We start from the raw sequence: 12,944 nt of genomic DNA, 5'->3' as shown, positions 1-12,944 counted from the left end.
GCAATGGTGGAAATCAGGGTGTAGGTTGAAGGTAGAGCTGGTAGGATTGGATGATAAATTGGTTATGGAATATGAAAGGAAGAGATTATTATGACACTAAGGTTTTTATCTGAGAAAATGTAAGAATAAAATTGCCATTTACTAAGATGAGGAGAATCACTTGTGGGGAAGGGAGGAAACAAGTGTGAAGGGACGATCAGGTCAGGTATGAGAATTGAGGCATGTTAAGTTTAGGATGCCCTGTGGACGTCCAAGATTAAATGCTGAATAGGCAGCTGGACCCAGAGAAGAGGTCCATATTAGAGGTATCTATTTGGTAGCCCATAGTATATAGACTGTATTTAAAGTCATGAGGCTGGAGGACTTCACGTAGGAAGTGAATAGAGATAGAAAAGAGAAGAGGTTTGAGCATCATGTCACAGGTTACTCTAGAGTTGCAGGACCATGAGGAAGAACCAGCAAAAGGGAATTGCCGGTGAATTAGGAAGTAAACTAGGAGAGTGCAGCACTCTGGAAGCCAGGTGAGAGGAGAGGAATCATGGATATTAAATGTTGCTGATAGGAAAGATAGACGAGGACCAGGAATGAACCACTGGACTTCACATCAGGGAGGTCATGGGTGACCTTAGCAAGAACACTTTGGTAAAGAAGTGAAGGCAAAAGGCTGACTAGAGTAGATGCAAAAGGAACATAGGATATTGATGACAGGGAGTAGGGACAAGAATTCCAAGAAGTTTTATTGTAATGGGCAATGGAGATATGAGAGAGTGGCTGGAGAAGGATGTAAGGTCAAGAGGACTTTTGTTTTTTCTTTTTTAAAAATATGGTGAAAATTAGAGCATGTTTATATGTGAATGGGAATCATCTGATAAAGAGGGATAATTTTGATGATGCAGGAGAGAAAAGAGAGAATTGCTGGAGCGATTTTCTTAATTAACAAGGAGGGTTAGAATACAATTCACAAGTGGAGACTTTAACCTTAAAAAGGAGCATAGCAGCCATAAAAGGAAACAAAATTGAGTTATTTATAGTGAGGTGGATGGACCTAGAGTCTGTCATACAGAGTGAAGTAAGTCAGAAAGAGAAAAACAAATACCGTATGCTAACACGTGTATATGGAATGTAAAAAAAAAAAAAAATGGTCATGAAGAACCTAGGGACAAGACGGGAATAAAGATACAAACCTACTAGAGAATGGACTTGAGGATATGGGGAGGGGGAGGGGTAAGCTGTGACAAAGTGAGAGAGTGGCATGGACATATATACACTACCAAATGTAAAATAGATAGCTAGTGGGGAGCAGCCGCGTAGCACAGGGAGATCAGCTCTGTGCTTTGTGACCACCTAGAGGGGTGGGATAGGGAGGGTGGGAGGGAGACGCAAGAGGGAGGAGTAATGGGGATATATGTATATGTATAACTGATTCACTTTGTTATAAAGCAGAAACTAACACACCACTGTAAAGCAATTATACTCCAATAAAGATGTTAAAAAAAAAAAAAAAAGGAGCATGGCAAGTTCATCTCTTACACTGAGCATTGAGCAGCTGAAGGTAATACTCAGGTTCCATTCTGCCTGGTGCTCAGGTAAGCATTCTATCTAAATTTACTGATCAGCTCAGGAAGAAGACTGTCTGTGGTCATTCATAACCTGATCTTGCATCTCTACCCTTTCATTAATTTATTTATTCAATAGGGTTTAATTGAGCAGTTCCAGTGTGTGAAGTATAAAAATGAGGATAGAAAGATGAACAAAGTATTTTCTATTTGGGGAAATATGTTTATTGCCCCAAAGAAAATTACAATCTACCAGGGGACGTATGGTATGTGCCTAAAACACTGAAAACCTAGACAGTATATGATAAACTTCGTAAGAGAGGCACAAACCAAAAGCAAGAGTTTAGTGAGAAGAAAAGATGTAGAGTCAAGTCTGGATTCTTGGAAAAGGTGACATATAAAAGGATTTTTCTTAACAAAGAATGAGGCAATGGTGTCCCAGACACATGTGATAGCATAAGTATCAGGATTTAAATGAGAAAACTTAGGGAATATAATCTGATTGTCCTCTGTGGAACCTATATCGCCCTCCATTGCCTGCATCATTTTTTATTTTGTTTTTGTTTTTTTCCCTGTTATATGAATCAAGAGAGACAGACTTTCTAGGGAAAGATCTGAGACTAAATCTAGCTCTTCATGATATGAGGTATTAATTATTCAATGTCCTTCTTCAAATTCAAGTCTAGTTAATAAAAAAAAATTCAAGAGATGTGATCTCTGTTCTTTCTATAGATGGAAACGCATTTAAGTGTTGCCAAAGACACAGCACAAATCCAAGATAGAGGTTGGCTTAAGGCCAGAGAATATTTCTGCCTTATCTACACACACACACACACACACACACACACACACACACACACACACACAGACAGAGAGAGAATGTGTAATGGCTGGGTGAAACCACTTTGCTTAGTTATTATTTCCTGATGTCATAGTGAAGAGTAGAGGGAAATGGAGACTCTATTTACTATGATATGTCTAAGAGAGGGATAAGAAGAAGGTTTCTGAGAGTATATGCACTCAGCAAACTCTGACAGCCTCTTACGTGGTGGTCACCATGCTGGGCTCTAGAGAATGTAGTGGCCATGGATAGGAAAACGGGGCACTAAAGCATTCCCTGATCTCTCTGCCACACTCCACAAATATGTACTGATGGAACAGACTCAGAGTTGGGCAAAGATGTGTGTCTACCGCCCTGACCCAAAATAAATCAGCTTCTGGATTTTAATGGCAATATCAGGGATTTATAATTTTCAGATCATGTCCACATGTGTTACTTCATTTGACCCCCATATGCATTCAGTCTGGGTCAGTCCCATTACCTGCTTCACTTCACACAGGTGCATCGTGATCAAGTACTTGTTGGGGCGGGGGGGAGGGGGGATACATACTCTAGGGGTATGTTAGTGAGAGAACCCTCCGCAAACAAGCAAGAAACTTTACAAAAATTTTCAGATGAACACTTCTAAATGACTTGTTCATGAAAAATAATACAGCTGTGAGTTAATGACCCAATGAATGTGTCTCCATCAGCTGAATTACAATGAAGAGATCTTTGTTGGTTGGTTTTACATCAGGAAAGGTCATCCCCAGCCCCTCCTAAAGCCATCTACAGATGCCCTCTGCCTCCAAGGAACACCCAATCCTTCTACCCAGAAACTTCTATCCATCCAGCTCTCCAGTCCTGGGTCTCTCCCTTCCCAAGGTTCACTGACATTAATTTCCACTCGTGAGACATGCATTTACCCCTCGTATGTGCAGCGTGAAACGTGAAACCGTCCGGCCCTTGGGACAGAATGAAGAAAGAATAGGGAAGCCCAAGCCAGCCTGGCGCTCAGCCCTGCTCAGAACTCCTGAAGTGTCTGTGTACCACACAGACATAATAGCTGAGACCCTGTGTGTGTGTGTGTGTGTGTGTGTGTCTGCATTTCAGGCAGAGGCAAACAGAAGCAATATTTATCCAGCCACCTTCTCAACATAAAGGGGGCAGCCAGGTGCCCTTCATGTCCACAGAGCAGAGGTCCACCCCTGAGTGAGGGAGGTCATAGTTGAAATGGGTTTGAGGGCCAAATTATCGCCCCTCCCAGGCATTGGTTTGCAGTGCAGAACCGATTTGAAATTGTAACATGATCAGCAGTCTGGCCGGAGGAGAGACCAGCACCAGTGTAAAGCGAGGTAATAAATCAAGGCTCAGTTGCCCTGAGTGGGGAGCCCTGGCTGAACCGGCCCAGGCAGCTGTGAGGCAGGATTGAGATACATTGGCAGAGCTGTGACGGTGACCCCCAGGCTGAAATAATTGGGGTTGGGGGAGGTGCACTGCGCGTCAGACGGAGGGGCACTGGAAGAATATATGGGGGGAAGAAAGCTTTCAAAAGACCTGCCTAGACAATGACAGGCTTTGGTCAGAGTAATTATCTGCCATGTTCATACGTGCTAAATTCACTTCTAAAGGAGAAACGGGCGCTCACACAAATACACAGGCACAGAAGGAAAGAAAATCCTTCTTGAAGAAAACGGAGTACATATAGCAAAAACAATAGACCCCAGAGGGAAAGGTGATGGAAACTTGAGCAACTTCATTTCAAGGCAAACAGTGCCCTCTAGAGGCGAGAGTGCTAGATGCAAGGGAAGTGGAACAAAGAAGTTCAGGGGGACGCAGTGCTGGAGATGACCCTCTGCTCTGGCTGTTCTTGAGATGGGGTCTAGATTCAGGGACGGGTGAAGGAAGTCCCAAGTATTTCCTCCTTCTCAACGAGTGTGCATGACCCTATCACTCTCATACTTTTTCTCAGATGACTGACATAACTCCAGTCACTGCAAGGAGACATTTTGACAAACACAGTTACAAAGGGCCTGTTGTTAGAGCGAATGTTCAGTTTCAGTGTGTGGCAATAGAAATGGGGATTTTTCATAGAGAACATCAAAAAGAGGAAAATTCAGTACAATGTGGGGTGGGTGGGAAGGGGCACAGGGACATAATATATATATATATATAATATCATATATATTATATATATATTATAATATATATTATATATTATATATATATATTATATCATATATATATCATATATATATGGAATTAGATATAGCTTAGGGGATTAGATCGTTCCTCTTTCAGTAAAGCTCCATCCAGAAGTCATTGCTAAGTGTCCATCATCGGATGAATGGATAAAGAAGATGTGGCACATATATACAGTGGAATATTACTCAGACATAAAAAGAAACGAAATGGAGTTATTTGTAGTGAGGTGGATGGACCTAGAGTCTGTCATACAGAGTGAGGTAAGTCAGAAAGAGAAAAACAAATACCATATGCTAACACGTATATATGGAATCAAAAAAAAAAAATGGTCATGAAGAACCTAGTGGTAAGACGGGAATAAAGACACAGACCTACTAGAGAATGGACTTGAGGATATGGGGAGGGGGAAGGGTAAGCTGTGACAAAGTGAGAGAGTGGCATGGACATATATACACTACCAAATGTAAAATAGATAGCTAGTGGGAAGCAGCCGCATAGCACAGGGAGGTCAGCTCTGTGCTTTGTGACCACCTAGAGGGGTGGGATAGGGAGGGTGGGAGGGAGACGCAAGAGGGAGGAGTAATGGGGATATATGTATATGTATAACTGATTCACTTTGTTATAAAGCAGAAACTAACACACCATTGTAAAGCAATTATACTCCAATAAAGATGTTTAAAAAAAAAGTCAAAAGAGTCCCCCATGGGTCCCTTCATGAGCCCTTGAGCCACGCTAAATCCTGCTTTTATGAGCCCTGTTCACATTCACAGTCCCCCTCTCCCCGGGATCCGTCCTCCACAACATCTCCCTCATCTCTCCCTTCTCCTCGTCAGCCACTTCCCACGAATCCCCTCGCCAGGCTGAGGAGCAGTGAAGTGTAGTGAGAAGGCCATACGTTTCCAAGCTAAACAGATGTGGGTTCAAATTCAAAACTATGGACTTCGGGCCATATGCATGGTACTCTGAGCCTCCTCTGCATCTTCATCTTAAGACCTGGCTGAGAACAAAATAATGCCATTTGCAGAGACGTGGATGGACCTAGAGATTGTCATACAGAGTGAAGTAAGTCAGAAAAAGAAAAGCAAATATCGTACAATATCACTTATATATGTGGAATCTAGAAAAATGGTACAGATGGACTTATTTGCAAAGCAGAAATAGAGTCACAGATGTAGAGAACAAGCGTATGGTTGCCAAAGGGGGAAGGGGGCGTGGGATGAATTGGGAGATTGGGATTGACATATATACACTACTATGTATAAAATAGATAACTAATGAGATCCTACTATATAGCACAGGGAACTGTACTCAGTGCTCTGTGGTGACCTAAATGGGAAAGGTATTTTAAAAAAGAGGGGACCTGTGTATATGTATAACTGATTCACTTTGCTGTACAGCAGAAACTAACACAACATTGTAAATCAACTATACTCCAATAAAATAAATAAATAAATAAATAAAAATTTTAAAAATAAAGTTAAAACAAAGACATGGAAGGAGTAAGTGACATAAGGAGGGTAAGGTGTCTAGTGTGGAAGACAGAGATGGTGTCCAACAAAAATTAACTACCTCCTCCTTCCCTTCCCCATCACCACTGAGTAACACCAGATGCCCTATCCCTGTTCTCTCCCTCTTTCTATTTTCTTCCCCTCCAGTCCACACTTCACCCCAAGTATTACCAGACAACATTCCTGAACATCTTCCTGAACATGCAACATTCCTGTGCATTTTCCATACCACTTCTCTTAAAAACAAGCACAACAACAAAATAAGTGTGTGTGTGTGTATATCTATATATGAATGTGTGAATGCACGAGAATGACAAGGAACTTTTCCCTTTTTCCTTTGTACCTTCTGTGTTTAAAGTTTTTACACTGAGCATGTGTACATTTTTTTATTTTAAAATATTTTTCAAATAACTTAGCAGACATTCATGGAGTACCTACTGTGTACCAAGCACTGATCCAGATGCTGGGAATTCCTAAAGGTGGCCCTTGATCCCTGCAGAGTTAACAGTCTACTGGAAGAGAAACCAGCAGAACATTGAGGCGGAGATGTGCTGAGTGCTGGGAAATCAAGAGATGCAAAGTACAGGGGATTCAGAGGAGCAAGATGCTAGCTGTCGGGGGAAATCAACAAGGGCTGGACAAGAGGAGACACACTGGAGCCGGGATGGGAAGGACCAGTGGGTGTCTACCAAGTGGAGGAGAAAGATTTGGGCATTCTTAGTGGAGGAAGGAGCACATGCAAACACAAAGAAGCGTTCGAGTGTTTGCCTTGTTTGGGGAGTGGTAGGTAATTTTGTGTGGACAAAGAACAGCATACAGGTCACAGAGGTAGAAGATAAGGCTACAAAGAAAGCCTGGGGTCTTGCTGAAGATCCACGTGTGATGAGATTGGAAATTCATTCTTTATACAACAGGGAACCACGGACAATTTCAAGTATGGGCATGATACAACTGTATACTTCCTGGCATTGCTTTTTTAATTATTTCATTATGTCTATAATAATTTTGCAGTGTCTATGACACAGATCTTGGTCCTCCACTCCCTTATGGAGTTCAAGGTTCTCCAAGGGAACAGCAGAGGCAGCTGGAAACTTGTTCCCAGACCGAGTGGTGTCAATGACGTAAATACATTATCCACAGTTCTTATTAGAATGTGGAAACAATGTCTATCTCAGGTACAATGTTCTGATCACAGCCCTGGCTCAGGAATGTAGTATCTCATTTCTCAGAATTACTGTCGGGGTGATCAGCAGAATAGACTTCCCTATATCTCCCTTTCCTCTCTCCTTCCCCATCCCAGCCTCCCACCCACCCACCCAACCTCCCCCCCAGGAGGCCTTCCACGAGGCAGAGCCCACCACCCACTGAGGCTGCTTTTGTGGATGTGCTGGAGAGATGGCTGGTTGGCCCAGAGAGCATCCACATGGCTCCTGGTGATAACACCTCAAGCAGGAGAAAAGAAAAACGGTTTTCTGTTGATGGCACTGTGTACAGCTGGCTGAGCTATTTGGCACAGTCTCTGCAGCTGTGTATTCATGATGCTATATTTAAGCCAAAGAAAAAATCCTCAACCTCTGAACGATAGAATTAATACAGGCTGGAATCTGGTTGACCATTTAAGTGGTTGTTTGCTTCTCCCTGACAATACTCCTCTGTGAGGGAGGGAAATGAAATCCAGGCATGAGCCCCCCGCCCCAAAAGTTTAAACCCCAACTGTGCAGAAAAACAGGGACAGATTCTGCCACATGTGGTGCCACTTGGCTGAGTTTCCCAACTGCTCAAATGATTTCTATGGCAAATCTTCTCAATGGAAGGAAGGGAAACATAAGCGCCAGCTCACAATCTAGGTAGGGAGCAGGTGACGGGAAGAGCATGGGTGGGGTGAGGATGCTGGGAGAGTGGAACTCATCCATGGAAGGTAGATTTAAATGAAAGATGGAACTCTCCATGCTGACGCAGTCGGAGAAATACACCTGCCCAACCCGGAATGCCACCTGCTCCTCCAAATGCCCATGCTTCCAGCAGCTGCACTTGGAGCCAACCAGGTCTGTGTACTTTTTTCCCTCCTTCCTTGGGTCCCAATGTTTATCCATGGATGACATACTTAGGGTTGAAGGCTTAAGACCATCCAGGAAAGGGGGAGAAGATTGATTATGTTTTCTTCCTTGTTTAGTTTTTAAAGGCATGTTGAGGAGAACACTGGAGGTTGAACCCAAGTTTGATAGTTTGATTTAAGTCAGGCTGACTACCTATATCTATTACTCACTTTTAAAAATCAGGGTGAGGACTTCCCTGGTGGTCCAGTGGTCAAGACTCCATACTCCCAATGCAGGGGGCAGGGGTTTGATCCCTGGTCCCCTGGTCAGGGAACTAAGATCCCGCATGCTGCACGGCACGGACAAAAAAAAAAAAAAAAAAAAAAAATCAGGGTGAGAGTGGGTAGAATTAACATGGTCCTAGGCCAGGGAACTCAGAAATGTCTCATTTCTCTTTAAAATCAGAGACTCCCACACCCTTGGAGTCCTGAGGGAAAGTGCACAATGAACCAGTTGGTTTGGCTCCCAAATTCAATGCTGTGGATGTTGGGAGGTCAAGTAGCGCTTCTTCCCAATTCCGACTGCCATGAATAGCTTCAGATGGAAGCAGGCTGTGAGGTCTCGTTTTTATTTTAGTCCTCCTAATTCCCAAGTCCTGGTGTCTGATTTCTCCACCCTGCAGACCCCTGGAAAGAAGAAGAATGGAACAAGCAAGAGGGCCAGACAAGCAGGCCTCCTCTGTGTGAATGTGGAAAAATGAGAAAGAGAGAACAAGAGAGACAAAGGAGGAAAGGGAATTTTTAAAACACAGTGACTCCACAAATATGGACCAATCAGGGGTCCAGCACAGTGGAACCCCGCTTCCACTCTGCTATGCAAATATGTTACTGTTTTATTTTGTGTTAAGCCTTCCAGAAAACTTTAGATTGTTAGAACCAAAGATCACTTAGTGGACCAACCATTTTTACAAAAACAAAGACAATCAAAAAAAAAAAAAAAAGTGAGACCTGCCCAAGGTCACACAGCTATCAGTAGAATGGCAACGAAGATCTGGGTTTTCTCCCCATGCCTAGCACTTCTCTCAATACCCTCCTGCCACAGATGACGTCATTTGGTAGTGCGTTTGTAAACTTGGTTGTTTTCAGTTTCCCCCCAATAACGAGGCATTAACTTCATATTTCAGAGAGAAAACGTCTTAACTATCCATGAGTGTTAAACAGCTTTACACATCTCTAAGACTGTGGGGTCACTCTGAATGAATTCTGGAATAAATGATCAAATTTTGGTTAAATTCTCTCTGGACAAAATATACCAGTTCTCTGCTGGAACTCAAATTGGGACATGTATTAATTAGTGAATGATGCAGTTTTATCATGGATATGCTCCCAGGCTCCCCAAACACTTTTCTACAAACAAAAATTCATGTTGCTGTTATTGTATTATCAGTTTGAAGTTCAAAAAAATTAGGCCACTGATTCCAAATAGACCTTCTGGGGGTCTGATCTCTCAGCAGGCATGTGGGTTAGCAATATTTAGCAGAAAGGTTGGAGGGGGTAGAGACCTGGTGGGAAACATTGGTCCCCAAAGTCTACACTTCTAAAAGGTTTCACTTAGCACTTAATTGCAAAACAAACAAATCCTCACCTTGTTCCAACTGAGGAGCTAAGTGGATAAAGTTTGTGTGTAAGGACATAGAAGGGCTCCAGCAGGAGCCCTTTCCTTTGCCCTGAATCCAGACTGCACTTTGTGAGTCTACACCATTTCTAGTACAAATCAGAGCCTTGCGGACATCAAGCTATAGCAGAAGTATTCAGTACAACACGGAACTGATCTCTTTCAAACTCAGAGGTTTTGACATGATTGGGTGGATATATTAGACAAGTAAAATGTTGAGTAGGCTGCAGAGATTTGCAATGCTCTTCTGAAAAACTTTCCTGGATTTGCAGTCTTTAAATGGGCAAAAGGCAGAACTACAGCAGGCTTTGCGGTGACTTTTTAGTTGACCTATTTAGTTCCTTTAGCAAGGATGTCCCTAGGGGAGGATGGACCCTAGAACAACCACCAGCAGGGGCAAGGGCAGTGGAAAAATGACTCTAACACCTTTCACTCTTTTCTCAACTTTATCTCAAAAACTCAAATAACTCCAGGAAAAGATGATCTCAAGATAACTTTGAAGGAAAAAGAGCAAAGAAAGGGGAAAAAAAAAAAACCACTCTGCTCTTGGAGACTAGAAAATTAAGATTATAAAATCATACCAACTTGGTCCCAGTGACTGATATAATGGCTCATGTATTCATTCAGAAAATATTTATGAACACCTACTATGTGTTAGGTAATCACTAGGAATATATTGGTGACCATCCCTAGTGACATTTACTGCCTAGTGGGTGAAACAAACAATATAGAATAAACTGGACTTGGCTATGATAACCAAAAAACATGAAACTTTCAGCAGCTCTAAATGAATATTTCAAATTCAATACCCATAAGCAGCTCTCCTCCATTTTGTAGCTACACTGTCTGGGACATGCGGCCTTCAAATCATTGAAGAAGAACAAGAGAATTGAAGAACGCGAGGGATGCTTTTAAGGGCCAGGCCTAGAAGTGCCTGACACCTGCTTGCATCCCATTGGACAAAACCCAAGCACTGGCCGCCTTATAGCTTCTAGAGAAGCTAGGAAACGTAGGGGTGCACATGGATATTTGTTGAGCACTAACCGTCTCTGGCACATATAATTACAGATTCTGAGACAACTCAGGTGGTAGAACCACCACCTGCTCCAAGAATAAACTTATGAAGTAATTGGCTTCAGCACTCTTACCATCCTAGCAGCAGTGAGAGGGGAAGGTGACTTTGATTAACCCACTTCCCAGTCCACCCACTCTTCTGAGTGTAGACACAATTACTGGGCACTTTGTCTGACTCATCTACACTTTCTGCCAGGCCACCCCCAGTAGGTCCATTTATTCGTGGCTTTTCCCTCATTGTTTAGATTCTCCTCTCTGACCCTTTGCAGTCTGTCTCCAGTACCTACTGGACCTGCAGATTTCTTACAAATATCTGACCATGGCATGCATTCACGGAGCCTGAATTAGACGCTCTTTTGAGAAGTGAGAAGAGATGATTCACTTTTCCCTCATGCACCTCAACAGACTCATTCCTATCTGTTGTCACACTGTAACCCCAACCTAGATTGACCCCTCCTCATCATCATCATCTATCTAAAGCCCTTCTTCTATGGCCCTGCTAAAATCCTACCACCTGCATAAAGTTTCTAAATCTCATATCTGCTAACTTACGTCATCATTTTTTTTTTCAATTTCAGCCCTCTCTTCCTCAGAAAGACTTGAATACAGAAGGCAAGCCAGGATTTATCTCCTAGTTCCCACAGTGACTTCATGTGAAGGCGTGTGAAGAAAAAGTGCTCCTGAGTCTCCCTGGGGACACTAAGCTTTTTCCTTTATGTGGCTCTTGAGGATGAGTTTTGTCCATCACTTGCCTTGAGACAGGTGGCCCCAAAATAACCCAGGAAGAGACTGGGGCAAAGACACAGGCAATAAGCTGAAGGAAAAATATGAAAAGACTGGTGTCTCTGGGCTTGAAGCTTATTAGAACTGGGTGAAAATTCTGACTTTAATATTCTGTAGTTGAGTAATCGGAGGTAAATTACCTCCTTTTACTGAGCCCTAGCTTGCTCAATTTAAAAAATACAATAATAACATTGGCCTTTCTATGGTGTAGTAAGAATTAAAGGTCATATATGTGAAGTTCTCAACATTTTCCTAAGTGAACACATACAAATGGTGGTATTGCCCTGCACATTTCTCTCATATTCCCTACTTACTCTTTACAGTGGTTTCCGCTTGCTTCTTTCTGTGTATCTCTCTAGTTCTCCCTATGGTGAATATCAATTCTATATAGTTTTTTTTTTCAATTCCCTAAGGAAATGCCTCTGACTGGGTTAGTTATATATAATATAGAATTATATATAATATAAAGCAGTCCGATTGTAGAAAGTTTTCTTGCCAGGATGCAGCAAAGGTCCCTAGCCATCAACAACTATTTTTGGCTTAGACCCTGTCCTATCATCTGTGGCCCTCAGGTCAGGGTGACATGGCCCAAAACTCAGTAGCCCATGTGTAAGGAATTGCCTACACCTCTTTTTTACAAAATGATTATGTGACTAGCAGGTACAGAGTTGTTGGTGCTCAATAAATATTTAAAGAAAAAATGAATGTGGTGGTCTTTCATTCAGTCCATCATCATTGTTGAAATACCTGAGGAACAAACAACAAGCAGAGCAGTGCTTCTCAAACTTTAATGGGCATAAATCACCTGTGAATCTTATTAAAACTGCAGATTCTAATCCATCAGGTCTAGGGCAGGGCCTACATTACTAATAAGCTCCTAGGAGATGCCACTGCTGCTGGTCCATGGCCCACTCTTTGGGTAGCAAGATAGCAGAGAACCAAATCATGACTCTCCCTACATCCTTTCTTAACATTCTCCTTCTGTGATAGCAACCCCACATAGGTGGTATATGAATGCTACGGACAACTTCTCTTGTAGAAGAGAGGATAGACTACCAAACAAAATTCTGCTTACAGCTCAAGCAGCAAAAATGCAAAAAGGTGTGTCAGGACATTGGGTCACCTCAGTGACTGAGTACCTCACCTCAGTACTCACTGTGCAACTCTGAGCATCTCTCGATGACTATAAGTTCTTCAAAGACAAGTACCTCATCTTAGTGATGACTTGTATAGTGCTTGGTACATTGTACATTCTCAACTAATAATCTTTTGAACAGAAATGGATTTC

Source organism: Eschrichtius robustus, chromosome 3, assembly GCF_028021215.1.
Source record: "Eschrichtius robustus isolate mEscRob2 chromosome 3, mEscRob2.pri, whole genome shotgun sequence".
NCBI classification, from domain to species: domain Eukaryota; kingdom Metazoa; phylum Chordata; class Mammalia; order Artiodactyla; family Eschrichtiidae; genus Eschrichtius; species Eschrichtius robustus.
Note: the sequence above shows the minus strand (reverse complement) of the source record.